The 15433-nt window shown below is 44.1% G+C and overlaps 1 protein-coding gene across 2 annotated transcripts in view; it reads right to left on the reverse strand.

Annotated features, from left to right (window-relative positions):
* tmem132e (transmembrane protein 132E) overlaps positions 1-15433 on the reverse strand; it is a 337250-nt gene that overhangs the window by 65613 nt on the left and 256204 nt on the right. The window lies entirely within an intron of this gene.

The following is a 15433-nucleotide window of genomic DNA, read 5'->3' on the forward strand; positions in this document are numbered from 1 at the left end:
ACAAGCATTTCTCTACACTCGCATTAACATCTGCTAACGAACAATTACACACACAGACATGGGGAGAACAGAGGATAATATACACGTAGAGTGATGAGGGGATGTAAAACAGGTGTGCGGAAAAACAAGACAAAACAAATGGAAAATGAAAGGTGGAGCGGCGATGGCTAGAAGACCGGTTACGTCGACCACCGAGCGCTGCCCGAACAAGGAGAGTAGCCAACTTCGGCGGGAGTCGTGACAGTGTTAGCTATGTAAATGTACTAGAATGCTTAAAAAGGCCGCTAAAATGTGAAATATCGGTTATAGTATCGTTTTGTTTTGGGCAAGGAATATATCGGATATCGATATCGGCCAAAAATGTCATATCGGTGCATCACTAGCAAAAACCATTAAGCGAAACTGGCTCTCACGAGGACCGCCACAGGAAACAAAGACCCAGAGTTACCTCTGCTGCAGTGGATAAGTTCATTAGAGTTACCAGCCTCAGAAATTGCAGCTCAAATCAATGCTTCAGAGAGTTCAAGTACCAGACACATCTCAACATCAACTGTTCAGAGGAGAGTGCATGAATCAGGCCTTCATGGTGAATTGCTGCAAATAAACCATTACTAAAGGACGCCAATATGAAGAAGAGACTTGCTTGGGCCAAGAAACACGAGCAATGGACATTAGACTGGTGGAAATCTGTCTTTTGGACTGATAAGTCAAAATTTGAGATTTCTGGTTCCAACTGCTGTGTCTTTGTGAGATGCAGAGTAGGTGAATGGATGATCTCTGCATGTGTTGTTCCCACCGTGAAGCATGGAGGCATGATGGTGTGGGGTGCTTTGCTGGTGACACTGTCAGTGATTTATTTCAAATTCAAGGACCACTTAACCAGCATGGCTACCACAGCATTCTGCAGCAATACGCCATCCCATCTGGTTGTGCTTAGTGGGACTATCATTTATTTTTCAACAGGACAACAACCCAACACACCTCTAGGCCGTGTAAGGGCTATTTGACCAAGAAGGAGAATGATCGCGTGCTGCATCAGATGACCTGACCTCCACAATCAGCCAACCCAATTGTGATGGTTTGGGATGAGTTGGACAATTATTTTGTTACTACATGATCCCATATGTGTTATTTCATAGTTTTGATGACTTCACTATTACTCTACAATGTAGAAAATAGTAAAACTAAAGAAAAAGCCTTGAATGAGTAGGTGTATCCAAACTTTTGACTGGTACTGTATATAGTTCATTTTTGGGATCAAAAGAGGAAATTAACATCAATACAATACATTACATCACATTCACATTCCAGAACACATGCCTGCCATGGGTTGGAGTGCAGCCGCATCCGAGTGTAGGTGGAGGAAAATATCAACAGTGATATCGTTCAGGAGGATGGAAAGGCAAACTAAGTTTGAGATGCCGAAGAATAGATAGAGGCATTTCAGTTGTGCTGAATACGCAACTGTATGCAACTGCAATACGGAAATGTGTTTGTAGTTTCTCTCATCAAAGGCAAATCTTTATTTTTTTATTTTCCCTAATAGTTTCAATAATCTTGTGGCTTTTATATAATCAGTGCTCACATTTTTATGATACAAATAAGTATTCACCTTGCTAGGTTTGCCAGCTAATCTTGTCACCACTCAATAGAGGGTAATTGAGTAATCAAAACAGTTCAAACCCCGTCAACACTTAGGAAATGGACATGCAAGGGGTCACAACCAGCTAATCACTACACTAAATTTACATTACACCTTGAGTATTTGAAATTGGGCACATTTGGCCAACTTCACCGCTACATAGAATGTGGCGTGATACAGTATGTGTGGCGAGGTTAAGAACCGTTTTGCGTCAGCCAATAGCAGGGCAATCTCCTGCTGATGAATTTGATTATGCTAAAACGAAGAAGGAGAGAAGAGGACAACATGTCCTGCCTCCAGGGGATGGATGGCAAATTATGGAAATGTAATGGGTGGTTGTAGAGAACGAGAGAGTGAGTTGCAGTTTCCAATCCGGATTTGGATAAATATTGTCTATTTATAGTGTCATTTTGGTGACAAAATCTGTTTAAAGGCAGCATCCATCTTGCCGGCAGCCATTGAAAACGGCAACTGCTCAGCTAACGCTCAACCAGAGTGAATAATATAAAATGATTGAAGTTCACAGCAGCTACATAGCTGTATCCACGGCAACTGTCATATCTTCAATTTGTATGTATCATCCTTTATATGCAGATAGATATCAACATGGGAAAGCCAGGTTAATCATGTATCAGTATTCTGCAGTCTGGAACGAATCCTGCAGAGTGGATTCTCTGAATATAAGAAATGACTTGACTTGACCAGTCTAATAATGTTGGACTACATACAGAATAAAGTAGACCAAGAAGCATGCCATTGGAATCTATTGAGAATTAGATCTAATCAGTCCAGTCAGCAATTGACTTTTGCACCCATGCACTAAAGACCTCCCTTGGAATCAGTCTGAAATCCTCTGCCGAGTCTTTTCCTCTGAATCGACTGGTGTTCCAGCGGACATCAGCATGCATGTGCCTCTGCAAGTGTGTGTAGTCTCTTTATGCTTGGAGTCTGTCTATGTGTGTAAGCAAGTATTTATAGTGTGCATGCTTCTACCTGGTCGATGGAGTCCACGAGCCACACGATGGACGCGCCAGCAGACCGCCTCGAACGCCCAGTTCTGGAGAGACACTTACTTACGCTGGCGCATGTAAATGAGCCTCCCCTTATCTCTAAGCCCCAGGCAAGGCCCCCTGGGAAGTGTTAACCGCAGCAGTGGGAGGAGACCAGGATAGCATTGACCGAGATTGCAGGACTGTGTGTTGGTGTCAAGGTAATTACGGTAATGTGCTCCAATTACCTTGCACCCCCCTTGCCCCTGCTTTGTCTCATTTAAAGTTTTCTGTTCAAAACCGCTGGGGTTCAAACTGCTTTTCCTATAGCAGGGGTCCAAATTGCTGTGTAAAACACACTTCTATGACACAAGTCCTTCCAAGAATCCACCAAGGTAAAGCGATTTTCTCCTCTGTGAATTGAGCTGATACAAGTGGTCATTTTTCTCTCTGGAGAAAATCACACATTGGAAGACATTAGGGTGGGACGCTCTACCAAGTATCCCTTTTGAGTGCACTTACAGGCAGTCCACAAGCGTGATGATACTGTGTATCAGTGCCATTGTATTCTATCATATGACACTAGACACTTTATGAACACGACTGTTCAATTCAATGTCTGCAGTTTCACCACCCAAGGGAGTGGACTGCTCACCCAGTGATAGAAAAAAAGCATTCTAGCAAAAGCCACAACACCATAAGGGAGTCAGAATTGAAACTGATCCAAAAACATGTGACAGATTTTAGCAACTGGGCATATGCTGCAGATTATGCCTCCGCAACAAGGTGAAAAATACAACTCATAAATGTATAATCATTAACTTTCCTGAAAACCCTCCCCTCAGCCATCTGTTATAAATACGTACTTGCCCGCAATACCCTTGTCCGTGTTTCTTTCCCTTCTGAGGGGCCCCGTTTCTACGATGGCCCGTCCATTTCCGGATGTTAGATCATTTATTAATGTATTATTTTCCCATCGTGGCTCATAATGGTGTGGAAACAGCCTGTTTTTCTACTTTGCACGGAACAGCATATCACAGCACAGCAGTAGCCTGAGTGTAGTCCTCTGGCCAGCATTAGCACCAACAGCACCAACACACAAAACACACTCCCCCTGCCCATATGATCTGATGCTAGTGTTTACATCAACACAAATGGGTGACTTTCTGTGAGGCTTGAACAGTGAATTCCCAAGAGAAAACACATTGGCAAGTCATGGGGACACTGGGGTGGGTTATATTGGCCAAACTATTCAACATCGCTGACATTAAGGGGCCAGTTTCCCAGACCCTTATTACATTACATTACATTTAAGTCAGACGTCTAGTCCTGCCATTTTCCATTGAGCATATGTGTTTAGTCCAGGACTAGGCTTATTCTGGGTCCAAGGAAACTGGCCCTAATTGTCGAAGAGAGGAATAATAGACATGTTTATAGTTTTTTTGTACTGCCTCCCCTCAAAGACATCAAATAACTTAGTTCTTGCCCATGTCAAAGAGACCCCTACAGAGTTGATACATCATTACAATCAAAGATAGTGGTGGGAAAAACTCAAACCTCTCCATGACTCCCTGTTAAAAGCGTCTCAGCTATCCAAATCACTCCCCGGGGCAGCGTTGTGTACATTATTACAGGAAGTCACCTTCCTTGGGAGCCTTTGCCTGTAAAATGTGAGTTGTCAAAAAAAGCCAGATCAATTTCTGCAGTTTTGTGACAAAATTAAAGGGAGGAGAGGTAAATAGAGGTAAGCTGCAGTGTAAAATGCAGCACTCATCTTTGCCTTGTCTAAAGCCCTGAAGGGCCTGGGATAACCAGGGGGAACTTGCTGCTGCAGCTCTAATAGAACAGATGTAATACGTTAGTGTCAGAGAATCTCATTCATTTAAGCTTCCATTTTAAATGTCAAATGAAGAAACTCGATTTTCACTACACAACACATTATCCAGAAGTCACCATACACAAGTGCAATCTGACCGTGGAACAACAACAAAAACATATACAGTGGGGAGAACAAGTATTTGACACACTGCCGATTTTGCAGGTTTTCCTACTTACAAAGCATGTAGAGGTCTGTAATTTTTATCATAGGTTAACTTCAACTGTGAGAGACGGAATCTAAAATAAAAATCCAGAAAATCACATTGTATGATTTTTAAGTAATTCATTTGCATTTTATTGCATGACATAAGTATTTGATCACCTACCAACCAGTAAGAATTCCGGCTCTCACAGACCTGTTAGTTTTTCTTTAAGAAGCCCTCCTGTTCTCCACTCATTACCTGTATTAACTGGACCTGTTTGAACTCGTTACCTGTATAAAAGACACCTGTCCACACACTCAATCAAACAGACTCCAACCTCTTCACAATGGCCAAGACCAGAGAGGGTGTAAGGACCTCAGGGATAAAATTGTAGACCTGCACAAGGCTGGGACAATAGGCAAGCAGCTTGGTGAGAAGGCAACAGCTTTTGGCCCAATTATTAGAAAATGGAAGAAGTTCAAGATGACGGTCAATCACCCTCGGTCTGGGGCTCCATGCAAAATCTCTCCTCGTCGGGCATCAATGATCATGAGGAAGGTGAGGGATCAGCCCAGAACTACACGGCAGGACCTGGTCAATTCCTGAAGAGAGCTGGGACCACAGTCTCAAAGAAAACCATTAGTAACACACTACGCCGTCATGGATTAAAATCCTGCAGCGCACACAAGGTCCCCCTGCTCAAGCCAGCGAATGTCCAGGCCCGTCTGAAGTTTGCCAATGACCATCTGGATGATCCAGAGGAGGAATGGGAGAAGGTTATGTGGTCTGATGAGACAAAAATAACGCTTTTTGGTCTAAACTCCACTCGCCGTGTTTGGAGGAAGAAGAAGGAAGAGTACAACCCCAAGAACACCATCCCAACCATGAAGTATGGAGGTGGAAACATCATTCTTTGGGGATGCTTTTCTGCAAAGGGGACAGGACGACTGCACCGTGTTGAGGGGAGGATGGATGGTGCCATGTATCACGAGATCTTGAGCAACAACCTCCTTCCCTCAGTAAGAGCATTGAAGATGGGTCGTGGCTGGGTCTTCCAGCATGACAATGACCCGAAACACACAGCCAGGGCAACTAAGGAGTGGCTCCGTAAGAAGCATCTCAAGGTCCTGGAGTGGCCTAGCCAGTCTCCAGACCTGAACCCAATAGAACATCTTTGGAGGGAGCTGAAAGTCCGTATTGCCCAGCAACAGCCCCGAAGCCTGAAGGATCTGGAGAAGGTCTGTATGGAGGAGTGGGCCAAAATCCCTGCTGCAGTGTGTGCAAACCTCGTGAAGAACTACAGGAAACGTATGATCTCTGTAATTGCAAACAAAGGTTTCTGTACCAAATAATAACTTCTGCTTTTCTGATGTATCAAATACTTATGTCATGCAATATAATGCAAATTACTTACTTAAAAATCATACAATGTGATTTTCTGGATTTTTGTTTTAGATTCCGTCTCTCATAGTTGAAGTGTTCCTATGATAAAAAAATACAGACCTCTACATGCTTTGTAAGTAGGAAAATCTGCAAAATCGGCAGTGTATCAAATACTTGTTCTCCCCACTGTAAGTGACTGGAGTTTGCCGTGTGAGCGTCAGCATTGGATCATTTCAGACAAACAGATCTAATAGAAACGGACAGAAATTGACATTGACTGAGTAATACTGTAAGACAAATTTTCTGTAATGCAAAACCCCTCGGAGGGATAGACGTCTGTCTGTTCAGAGCGAATAGACAAGCTTAGTATATTGTACTGTTCTGTCTGTGCTTAAGATACCCATGATATCATCAGTCAGGAGTGACGGTTGATTTTCCTTTATGGTTCCATTAAGAAAAGCCCTTTTAAAAGATGGTCTTTGGTTATCTGGTTATCACATACACATACAGTACTTGCTGGCACCTACATATGCACATGCTCACACACTTGCTCCTTCATGATCGTACGGGCTCACACACACACACACACACTCCACATAACACAATCACAGAGTCGAAAGCCTTTGCCAGGTCGATGAAAACGGCTGCACAGTACTGTCTTTTATCGATGGCGGTTATGATATTGTTTAGGAACTTGAGCGTGGCTGAGGTGCACCCATGACCAGCTTGGAAACCAGAATGCATAGTGGAGAAAGTACGGTGTACGGTGAAAGTACGGTCGGTGATCTGTTAATTAACTTGGCTTTCAAAGATTTTAGAAAGGCAGGGTAGGATAGATATAGGTCTATAACAGTTTGGGTCTATAGTGTCTCCCCTTTGAAGAGGGGGATGACCATGGCAGCTTTCCAATCTTTGGGGATCTCAGATGATATGAAAGAGAGGTTGAATAGGCTAGTAATAAGGGTTGCAACAATTTTGGCGGATCATTTTAGAAAGAGAGGGTCCAGATTGTCTAGCTCAGCTGATTTGAAGAGATCCAAATTTTGCAGCTCTTTCAGAACATCAGCCGTCTGGATTTGGGTGAAGGAGAAGCGGGGTGAGGGGGGGGTTGGTCAAGTTGATGCAGCGGGAGCTAAGATGTTGGCCAGGGTAGCCTGGTGGAAAGGATGGCCGGCCATGGAAAAATGCTCATTGATATTATTGATTATCGTAAATTTATCAGTGGTGACAGTGTTTCCTATCCTCAGTGCAGTGGGCAGCTGGGAGGTGCACTTATTCTCCATGGACTTTACAATGTCGCAAAACTTTTGGGAATTAGTGCTACAGGAAGCAAATTTCTGTTTGAAAAAGCTAGCCTTAGCGTTCCTCACTGACTGAGTATATTGGTTCCTGACTTCGCGGGGGCTATTCGATGCTAATGCAGAATGCCACAGGATGTTTTTGTTCTGGTCAAGGGCAGACAAGTCTGGGGTGAACAAAGGGCTATATCTGTTCTTAGTTCTACATTGTTGAATGCTTGTTAAAGATGGAGAGAAATCAACCAGGCATCCTCTACTGATGGGATAAGGTCAATATCGTTCCAGGATACCCGGGCCAGGTCGATTAGAAAGGCCTGCTCGCTGAAGTGTTTTAGGGAGCATTTGACAGTGATGAGGGGTGGTCGATTGACCGCAGACCCAGTACGCACGCAGGCAATGAGGCAGTGATCCTGGTTGTGTCAGGACCCAGTTACGAACCCGGGTCTCCGGAGTGAGAAACAGTCACTTAACCAACTGAGCCACGACTAGTCGGCAGAACCCAGAAGATGAGGCAGACACAGCAGTACTTGAGACGGTGTATTTAATGAAGTAAAAAGTGAAGTTCTTCAGGAAAACATGTAACTCCACAACCTCAAAAGGAATCCTACAAGAACAAAGGTAATCCTCCAAGACAAAAAAGGTAAATCCACAAGGTGGAAGGTAAAGCACAAAAAGCCTCAAAAGATACTCAAAAAACAAACAAACAAGAACAAAAAACAGAATTCCACAAGAGAGACCACCGGGATCAACAAGAGTTCTCAGAGTACTAGGGCTGGGTGCTAACATACAAACACAGAGCAAAGAACAGAGGAAAACAAAGGGTTTAAATACAATCAGGGGAAATGAGGCACAGGTGCAAATAATAATGGGGATCAAGGGAACACAAAAGGTCAAAAGGCACAATGGGGGCATCTAGTGACCAAAAACCGGAACAACCCTGGCCAAATCCTGACAGGTTGAAGGTAGGTGTATTTAGATGGCAGGTTGGTCAGGATGATATCTAAGAGGGTGCCCATGGTTACAGATTTAGTGTTGTACCTGGTAGGGTCCTTGATGATTTGTGTGAGATTGAGGGCATCTAGCTTAGATTGTAGGACGGCCGGGGTGTAAAGCATGTCCCAGTTTAGGTCACCTAACAGTACGAACAAGGGGGGTCTATAACAGGTGGCAACAGTGAGAGACTTGTTTCTGAAAAGGTGGATTTTTAAAAGTAGAAGCTCGAATTGTTAGGGCACAGACCTGGAAAGTATGACAGAACTCCGCAGGCTGTCTCTGCAGTAGATTGCAACTCCGCCCCCTTTAGCAGTTCTATCTTGTCAGAAAATGTTATAGTTAGGGTTGGAAATTTGGTGGCCTTCCTAAGCCAGGATTTAGACACGGCTAGAACATCCAGGTTGGTGGAGTATGCTAAAGTAGTGAATAAAACAAACTTAGGGAGGAGGCTTTTAATGCTAACATGCATGAACCCAATGCTTTTACGCTTACAGAAGTCAACAAATGAGAGCGCATGGGGAATGGGAGTGATGCTGGAGGCTACAGGGCCTGGGTTAACCTCTACATCACCAGAGGAACAAAGGAGGAGTAGCATGAGTACGGCTCAAGGCTAAAATAACTGGTTGTCTAGTGCTTTCGGAACAGAGAGTACAAGGAGCAAGTTTCTGGCTGCGGAAGAATAGATTCAAGGCATAATGTACAGACAAGGGTATGGTATGATGTGAGTACAGTGGAGGTAAGCCTAGGCATTGAGTAACGATGAGAGAGGTTTTGTCTCTAGAGGCACCATTTAAGCCAGGTGCGCGGTCACCGCATGTGTGGGGGTGGAACATAAGGGCTAGCTAAGGAATATTGAGCAGGGCTGGAGCCTCTACAGTGAAATAAGACTAAAATTACTAACCAAAACAGCAATAGACGAGGCATATTGACATTAGGGAGAGGCATATGTAGCCGAGTGATCATAGGGTCCAGTGAGTAGCTAGGTGAGCTGGAGGCACGGCGATTCAGACAGCTAGCAGGCCGGGGCTAGCAGCATGCTAGCAGATAGGCCTCAGGGGGACTTCGCATGAAATTCTGCCTATATTGCTTTATTTCACTGGTGTGCATCAAAAGGATAGAAACATTAAGTCATAGAGAAAATATAACAAATTCTGCAACTCAGTGAAAACTTCAACAACTAGAAAGGAGAGTGGTCGGTCTGATTGAGGTACGAAAACTCAAAACAGGGAATAAAATGCTTCTCTCCAAGGAGAAGACATGATGGTCTACTACTAAATCCTAAAAATAAGTAAGAAACTGCCTCAGGCTTAAAATCTTAGTCTCCTCTCAGGTTGATGTGAATAAAAAGCGGTAGTTGGTGAACAGTTACGTGCTTCTGTCCTGCACACCAAAGAAAAAAAGTTAAAAGCGGAGGCATTTCATTTAACATTTGTCCCATACTGTACATCTTGTTTGTAAGGTTTGTGTGTCCAATATGAATTGGATATCATCTGGCAGTGTCTTTGACACTTTTTTCTACAGACACAGCGTGTGTGCGAGTGAGATAGTAGCAGTAGCTACTTTACAGGTAGCTCTCTCAATGCCACCAGCAGATCAAGAATAAAAAAGTGAGGGGATAGGACGGAGGATAGTTATCCAGAAAGTCTAGAAACCGTCAATAAAACCAAGTCAGAACGGGGCCCTGAATGGCAAAGCCACTGGACAGCAGGAAACAGAAGCCCGGATCAGGTTGTTGCCGTGTTCCTCGATAGCGGCAACAAAAACGCCAGAGGGCATAGGCACTGATTTATACGGTGTACGTGAGGCCACTGTACTGTATAAGACAGCGTTTTACTTACAGTTCATCGAATAAACTGTATTTATTTTTTTAATTTTAAATTTCACCTGTTTTTCTCCCCAATTTTATGGTATCCAATTGTTTAGTAGCTACTATCTTGTCTCATCGCTACAACTCCTGTACGGGCTTGGGAGAGACGAAGGTTGAAAGTCATGCGTCCTCCGATACACAACCTAACCAAGCCGCACTGCTTCTTAACACAGCGCGTATCCAACACGGAAGCCAGCCGCACCAATGTGTCGGAGGAAACACAGTGCAACCTTGGTTAGCATGCACTGCACCCAGCCCGCCACAGGAGTCGCTGGTGCACGATGAGACATGGATATCCCTACCGACCAAGCCCGCCCTAACACAGACGACGCTGGGCCAACTGGGCGTCGCCCCATGGACCTCCCGGTCGCGGCCGGTTACGACAGAGCCTGGGCGTGAACCCAGAGTCTCTGGTGGCACAGCTGGCACCTGGTAGGTTGCGTCCTACCTGACAGGTCGCTCCTACCAGGTGGCGTGGCGAGAATCTGTCTCCTCACCACGCGCTCTCACCACTGGTGTCCCCCAGGGCTCTGTTCTTGGCCCTCTCCTATTCTCGCTATACACCAAGTCACTTGGCTCTGTCATAACCTCACATGGTCTCTCTTATCATTGCTATGCAGACGACACACAATTAATCTTCTCCTTTCCCCCTTCTGATGACCAGGTGGCGAATCGCATCTCTGCATGTCTGGCAGACATATCAGTGTGGATGACGGATCACCACCTCAAGCTGAACCTCGGCAAGACGGAGCTGCTCTTCCTCCCGGGGAAGGACTGCCCGTTCCATGATCTCGCCATCACGGTTGACAACTCCACTGTGTCCTCCTCCCAGAGCGCCAAGAACCTTGGTGTGATCCTGGACAACACCCTGTCGTTCTCAACTAACATCAAGGCGGTGGCCCGTTCCTGTAGGTTCATGCTCTACAACATCCGCAGAGTACGACCCTGCCTCACACAGGAAGCGGCGCAGGTCCTAATCCAGGCACTTGTCATCTCCCGTCTGGATTACTGCAACTCGCTGTTGGCTGGGCTCCCTGCCTGTGCCATTAAACCCCTTCAACTCATCCAGAACGCCGCAGCCCGTCTGGTGTTCAACCTTCCCAAGTTCTCTCACGTCACCCCGCTCCTCCGTTCTCTCCACTGGCTTCCAGTTGAAGCTCGCATCCGCTACAAGACCATGGTGCTTGCCTACGGAGCTGTGAGGGGAACGGCACCTCAGTACCTCCAGGCTCTGATCAGGCCCTACACCCAAACAAGGGCACTGCGTTCATCCACCTCTGGCCTGCTCGCCTCCCTACCACTGAGGAAGTACAGCTCCCGCTCAGCCCAGTCAAAACTGTTCGCTGCCCTGGCCCCCCCAATGGTGGAACAAACTCCCTCACGACGCCAGGACAGCGGAGTCAATCACCACCTTCCGGAGACACCTGAAACCCCACCTCTTTAAGGAATACCTAGGATAGGTTAAGTAATCCCTCTCACCCCACCCCCCCCCTAAGTTTTAGATGCACTATTGTTAAGTGACTGTCCCACTGGATGTCATAAGGTGAATGCACCAATTTGTAAGTCGCTCTGGATAAGAGCGTCTGCTAAATGACTTAAATGTAATGTAAATGCAGTACAGCGCCCTTAACCACTGCACCACCCGGGAGGCCTGAATAAACTGTACTTTAACATATATACATGATAATAATTCTAATTCTTATTCATAAATGTAGCCCCACAAATGTAGATGTCATTCTCACCTCTGTTTATTCACCACTCCAGATAGAGGTGGACTTCTCAATCTCAACAAAAACACAGAACAAACTCATGCTGCCAACTATGCATGTAATTATAGCTTTTCTGGGTGATGACAAGCATTACAAAGACATGCTGGGTATGATTAATAATATATAATAATATAATATATGCCATTTAGCAGACACTTTTATCCAATGCAGTGCATACATTTTAAGTATGTGTGGTCCCAGGAATCAAACCCACTATCAAGGCGTAGCAATCGCCATGCGTTACCAACTGAGCTGCAGAGGACCACATACGGCCATGCACTGCATTCTTATTATTTCCATAGTAACGGAACATTAAAGGCATAGCTACCCCCCCACCCCCCACCCCCCAACACACACACATGTGCACACATGCACGTCTGTTACAATGGGAACCATGGGGGAGGGGGGAGGACAGGGAATTTCCAAGAGTCACAAAGCCCCACCACCTCAAATGTGATCCACTGCAGTAACATGACAGACATTGAAAGCCATAAGAAATGAAAAGGGGATGGATGGAGGCAGCTAGGGAGGGAGGGTTAAAGGAGGTAGACTTTTGCTGAGTTCAATTCATATTTAAAGACCTTCTTTATTACATCTTTACTCATCTTATTTTGGTGGAGATGCCTCAACAGTTGACTTCCAGCACAGGGTCTCAGGGTCTCTCTCCCTCTTATCACCTATTTTACCTGGAGTTGTATTTTTCTCTTTTCCACAGAGAGACAGAAATGCAACACTATCACTATCCTGTATATGCAACACTATCACTATCCTGTATATGCAACACTATCACTATCCTGTATATGCAACACTATCACTATCCTGTATATGCAACACTATCACTATCCTGTATATGCAACACTATCACTATCCTGTATATGCAACACTATCACTATCCTGTATATGCAACACTATCACTATCCTGTATATGCAACACTATCACTATCCTGTATATGCAACACTATCACTATCCTGTATATGCAACACTATCACTATCCTGTATATGCAACACTATCACTATCCTGTATATGCAACACTATCACTATCCTGTATATGCAACACTATCACTATCCTGTATATGCAACACGGTCACTATCCTGTATATGCAACACTATCACTATCCTGTATATGCAACACTGTCACTATCCTGTATATGCAACACTATCACTATCCTGTATATGCAACACTATCACTATCCTGTATATGCAACACTATCACTATCCTGTATATGCAACACGGTCACTATCCTGTATATGCAACACTATCACTATCCTGTATATGCAACACTGTCACTATCCTGTATATGCAACACTATCACTATCCTGTATATGCAACACTATCACTATCCTGTATATGCAACACTGTCACTATCCTGTATATGCAACACTATCACTATCCTGTATATGCAACACTATCACTATCCTGTATATGCAACACTGTATAATTCTTAGATAATCACAGAAATGTTAAAGAGGAGGGTCAAAGATGATTAGAGAGCTGACATTTGAATGTTATGTTTCTAAGGCAACCTAGTTTGCTAGGGAAAGTCATGTCCAAGACAGTAATGATAAAAAATCAGTTTAGAGGATGCACATTGCACACAACGTGATGATGGCTGAAATAGACACGGTATCATTCCATATTATGAAAACCTTTGAAACATCAGAGAATCTTGTCATCCATTTTGTTTCACCATGTTTTAACTATGTACAGAAACATATACAATATAACTGGATGGAAAACCAGTGAAAAACATTTTGGGGGGCATTTTCATCACTAAAGTGGCACTAAAATGGATTAATTAGAAAATGTTATGAATGGGATGGACACCGATGAGGTGAAATTAAAAGTAAATGCTTGATCTATATATGACAACAGTGTTAGGTAGGGCTGGAAGGACTTCTTTAGGAAAACACCTCGAAGGTTGGAACAAACATCATTATGTAGTCATCCAGAGTCAAATGTATCTATTTTCTAAGCTATAGCACAACATATTTAACAGGTTTTTAAAGGAACTAAGAGTTCGGTCTGCTTTGTGTTTTCACTTTAGCCATGGAAAATGTTTTGCGATACTGGTATCATCACAGGCCTAGTGTTAGGGTGAGAGATTGGGCAGAACACCGCTTGGAACAAGATATCTTTTGGGAGGGAGGGTCTCCTTGGGTGCAGTCACGGCTGTGATGATGTGAAGACAAATGCTTGGGGCTGTCCTCCTTGGAGTCTGGAAAGCCTTTACCTTGTGAAAAGACTGTTGTGTGGATAAGTTCCATAAGACAGCCCACAATTTATACCTTTATACACATACACAGGAAACACATCCAGCACATTCGTATGCTAGTACGCACGTCTCATGCTTGTCCCCACACACACCTTGGGTTGGTTATGTAGTAGGAGTCTTTCATGTTGAACTGGGATGGTAACTCTAATGCACTATCCCTGCCTGCATAAATCATAGCACTGCCTGTTCCTGTTTGCCTTAATGCGTTATTGAAGTCTAATTCATTCACAGTGAATTCCTAAATTGAAGTCTGAGAGTTTCCATTTTGATTAGGGGGCGCCGTGTTTACGAAGCGTTTTGCCGTCATGCCTCAGCTTTCGCTTAATATCGGGCCCCTCCCCCTCTATTTCTTCTCATCTTCAGGGGAGTGGAAAAAGAAAGCTCATTTTCCCGAGGCTTTAATGCATTTAAATAATCATTTTCTTTCGTCGGAGAACTCTAACCCTCCCATTATGTTGACGGAGAGGATGAACAGTGAGAAACACAGGGGCGAGGGAGAGGAGACATGCCTCGTATCCCCTAAGCTCTAATTCAACAAGAAGTGGGTCAGCTCATGAGGAATTTAATTTGAACAGATGTCAATTACTACCCATTATGCCTGCTCTTTCGAGGGGCTGCTGAACGCTCTTCCGTCTCATGTTCTTGGAGCCAAGTCTTACATGAGAGATTGAAAAAGATTTGACATGATATAGTCCTTTAACTTCTTCACTGTGCCGGTTGAATCTATAGCGCTAGGGAATGAAGTAGCAAGGCCTCTCTGTTGCAGGGGAAATTGAGACCTCCAGTTATCAACATCTAGGCGTGTGTTCAATAGAGAGATGGTATACCAACCAGAAGTGTCTTTTCCTCTACAGAATGTTGAAAAACAGAAACTTCAAAATGGCTTGACGTTCATGGTTCTAGAGAACATCTCTTGTCTTTTAATTGTGTAAGCTCCAGCACTTATGTAAGGAAACATTTCTGTTCAAAACATATAGGCACCACTTCAAAGGACTGAGATGACTCAAGTTGACTTATTTCACTATTTTTTCTCACATTACTCCCTACCTTGGTAATTGCCACAAGACACTTTTACAGACTCAGTAAAAGTAATCTAATGAGAGTGAAGAAATCAGTGATTATAAATTCTACCTAGTCTTAAGAAAATAATCTAATGCATATAATTGGTAAGAGTGAACTCACTGGACAAGGGTTAG

The sequence above is a fragment of the Oncorhynchus gorbuscha genome, linkage group LG02 (assembly GCF_021184085.1).
Source record: "Oncorhynchus gorbuscha isolate QuinsamMale2020 ecotype Even-year linkage group LG02, OgorEven_v1.0, whole genome shotgun sequence".
NCBI classification, from domain to species: domain Eukaryota; kingdom Metazoa; phylum Chordata; class Actinopteri; order Salmoniformes; family Salmonidae; genus Oncorhynchus; species Oncorhynchus gorbuscha.